The 3,652-nt window shown below is 39.3% G+C and overlaps 1 protein-coding gene across 1 annotated transcript in view; it reads right to left on the bottom strand.

Annotated features, from left to right (window-relative positions):
- The window catches only part of prkd1 (protein kinase D1), a 58,584-nt gene that overhangs the window by 42,755 nt on the left and 12,177 nt on the right, over positions 1–3,652 (bottom strand). The gene's annotated exons all lie outside the window — the stretch shown is intronic.

The raw sequence follows: 3,652 nt of genomic DNA on the forward strand, positions 1-3,652 counted from the left end.
CATACCAGCGGTGCGCTGTCAGTAGGATCCCATTCAACGGGCTTGTTTGTCTCCTGAGAAAGCAGACGTTAATCTTTCTAAAGAAAAACTGCTAAGTAAAAACGTCCTCACAATGTAACAGTGAATATTAGACACTGACTTGTTTGCAACTTTTCTTCTTCACTGAATTTTTTTTTTTTATGTAAGAGAAAAAATGTAAATGAAAAAATCAGAGCTTAAAATAAAACTCAAGATTTGTACTTTATTATGTTGAGTAATTTTCTATTTCTTTGAATTAATATTATAAAACTGGTATGGAAAAAAGTATAGTTCAGGAACCGGTATCGAGGTGAAGGTATCGGTATTGGTACCGGCACCAAAATATTTTGAACAATACCCAGCCCTAGCCTCGAACTCAACCCTATTCCTGACATTTTGAATTGAAAAAGCTTCCTGGATGGGAAGTGAAACGTCTTCAAACTTGGAAACAAAGTCCAGTGGATTGATTTTCTTTTTTTTAACTTTTTTTGCATAACTATGACCTGGATGACTGTGAATCTTCACCAGACCAAATAGGTTAAACTATCATTTCTAGACTAAAGCCCATAGGATGGTGAGGGACAGCTGGGACCTCAGGATAACCTGATTGCCTGTCGTGGAATCTGGGATTTATGGTAAGAAATATACCATTTCTCTGGAGGTTTGGACCTGCAGTGCTTGCCGGTGGCTAAGGTGTTCTGTCAGTTAGCAGGGATAGTCAGAATCCTGGCTCCTAAACTGCCTCTTCTCTCCTTCCTACAGCTCGAATCATACAGTGAAGCATAAGCAATGGATTTAGACGCTTCAGTGACCTTCACTTTTCAAACCAAATGTTTTAAATGTTTTATGGTTGTGATCTATCGCCGGTATATCTAATATATTCAATTCTTAGCTTTATTGTTAATCAACTCCGTGATGTCACTGTTGGAGTTACTGCAACATGGTGGCGCCCTGACCAAAAAATTAGAAAGCAAAGATTCGTTTTTTACTTCAAATAGATTTTTCACATTAGTCACATAATTTTTGCCAATGCTAAGAACACAATCTCATGAATAAGTGTCATGATCTGCTGTGGTAGCTGGCTTTAATTACTCCTGCTTTTCACCTGCTTTACTCTTTCCAGCTCCTAATTATCACTCATCTCATCCACCTGCCAGTTGCCCACATATTGGGCTCAGTTCCAGCTATCAGTGCCAGATCTTTAGATGATTGTTTTCTGTTCAGTCTGTTCAGTGCTGTTTGTTCTAAGGTTCATGTCCTGGATCCTGGCGGCCAGTGAAAGAAGGGTTTTGTGTCAGTCTCGCCTCCTAATCATCCACTGAACAGTTTTTATTCCAGTAAGCGTGGCTCCAAGGTGGAGACCAGTTTAAAAGTCCTGCTCAAGATCCGGTTCCACGTCCTGTCTCGGCTAACCTCATCCACTGAGCCTGCCCGTCTTCACCTGATCCTGTCTGCTCCTGTGTGTGTCTGCCTGGTCACGCTTCTGGAGTCTGAACCTACCTGGGAGCTCTAGGATGCCTGGAAGCCTGGATCCTGCCTGTTCTGTATCCCGGTCCAGGACCGGCTTCATGCAAGCTCTCTGGGACTGCTGCACTGGGGAAACCCTCAGTGATGCATGCCGCATCTGCCTGCAGCCAGCAGCTGGATTGCGTCCCTTTCCAGGGAGATGAACTGGACTGTTGAACCAGGTAAGTGACTCACTGAGATCATCATCTTCTGTCAGATAATCGAGGACCAGAGTGTCTGAGGTTGGGGGTGCAGCATCCAAGAGTCGCAGATCCTAGCAGCTCCACATTAGCTTCAATTTGTTTATGTTTTTATATTAATAAACGTCTTGAACTTTCCTACTGACTGTGTCACCGTGAATACTGGGTCCATCTGTCCCCATTTTATGACATTAAGTTAGTTTGGTTGAACGCTTCATTTCTACATGAAGTTCTGGATCACAAAACCGCCCTCTTTCCAAAAGCTTGAGCTACTTTTAATAACAGGCATTATGTTAAATTCTTAGACTTAGACAACTTTTCTTGTCATTTTGTTGGAAACAAAATTTCATTTCGTGCAGCTTTCAGGCAGTAAAAAGGAAGCAGCTTAGCAGTAAAATTATTATAATTCCATAAAGTGCAGAAATTTAAACTATGCGGGAGAAAAAGATTCTGCAAAAGGAACAAGTATTATCAGGAAATATATTTCAATATATATATGGAATAAATATCATCATCATATCTTCCTGCCCACCCCAAAATTTTTAGTTTTCTGAATCAAGAGAGCTTCTGAATATTTGTTAAATATACTGAGAACTGCAGCTAATTATGCTATTTATTAAAAATGAATACAATTCAAAGTACAAGAAGAACGAACTCCAATATAATATGAGTACTTATTTGAACTGGAATTAGAATGAAAGACAATGTTCAGATTTTTAATCATTTATCAATGTGAGCTCTGACCTCAAAAAGCTGACAGCTAAAAATGAGAAGGGAATAATCTGAAATGATGAAACAACAAAAAGTAACTTCACAGCAGTGATTTCACACCACTCATCCACATATAAACACAAAAACACAACATGGGTGCAATTAAAAGCAACACAGACAGTAAATATAAGAGGAAAGGATGTTTCACAGAATGCAGTTCAGTGAGTAACGTTTGAACAAAAGTATAAAGCCCTTATTCATAATAATTCACAATGAAGTAAACCTCCAAATGCTAAATGGTTTCTACATCACTGAGGAAAATATTGGGCGAATGTACTCAAAGGGGGAAATAAATAAGCTGGTTAGCAGATAACAAAAATTATATTGTATAATAAAGGCTATTGTTCAACTGTTCTACTTAGAAATAAGACTTTGTTGGTTGCAAATGAGAATGGCATTGGTAGGTTTTCATGGTGTATCATGGAATAAACAAGTCAGTTTTAAAACTACAGAGGTTGTCTGTCACACCATTACAGTGGTTCAAGTCTTTTTAATATAAAGATCTAACCAGAGAGGAAGGATCAGATCCCTCTGGAGCAGAACCAAATGGTTGTCAGTACCCTGGTTTAATAAATTTGAACCAACGTCACAGATATAACTCAAAACTAACAAAAGTAAGAATAAATAAAAATTCTATAAAAATGTACAAATGGAAGTCATACATTGCTTTTGAACCAGAGTCCAACAGAGTTATTTTAAAGAAATAAACACATGAAACAGGCCTGGACAAAAATAATTTCACCTCTGGAAAAGACAGAAGATAATGCAACCAAAGGGACATGTTAGTTCACAGTGTATCCAATGAGACCATCTCCAGGAAGATCTAACTGTGGCGTCTGACCCTGTTTAGGTGCAGTTTTGGTAGTCCCCTCTCTCTCTCCCTCTCTCTCTGATAGGTGTGGCTTGGGAGGAGCTGGCTGCACACAGCTGAGTCTGATCTTCATCTGGAGCAGTATTTAAAGGAATAGTACACCCAAAACATGATTAGCCTTCATTTTCTACTCACCCCAATGCTGAACAACACTCTGGAGTACTTTTTTGATATCTCAAATGCATCTGGAGATCTGGGAGGCTTCTTGCTGTCTGCTGACATTCAAATAATGGACGTTTATGGTGCCCGTGGCAGAAAGGTCCATAGAAGTCCACAACACACGTGT

The sequence above is a fragment of the Cyprinodon variegatus genome, unplaced genomic scaffold (assembly GCF_000732505.1).
Source record: "Cyprinodon variegatus isolate N-32 unplaced genomic scaffold, C_variegatus-1.0 Scaffold1451, whole genome shotgun sequence".
Classification (NCBI taxonomy): domain Eukaryota; kingdom Metazoa; phylum Chordata; class Actinopteri; order Cyprinodontiformes; family Cyprinodontidae; genus Cyprinodon; species Cyprinodon variegatus.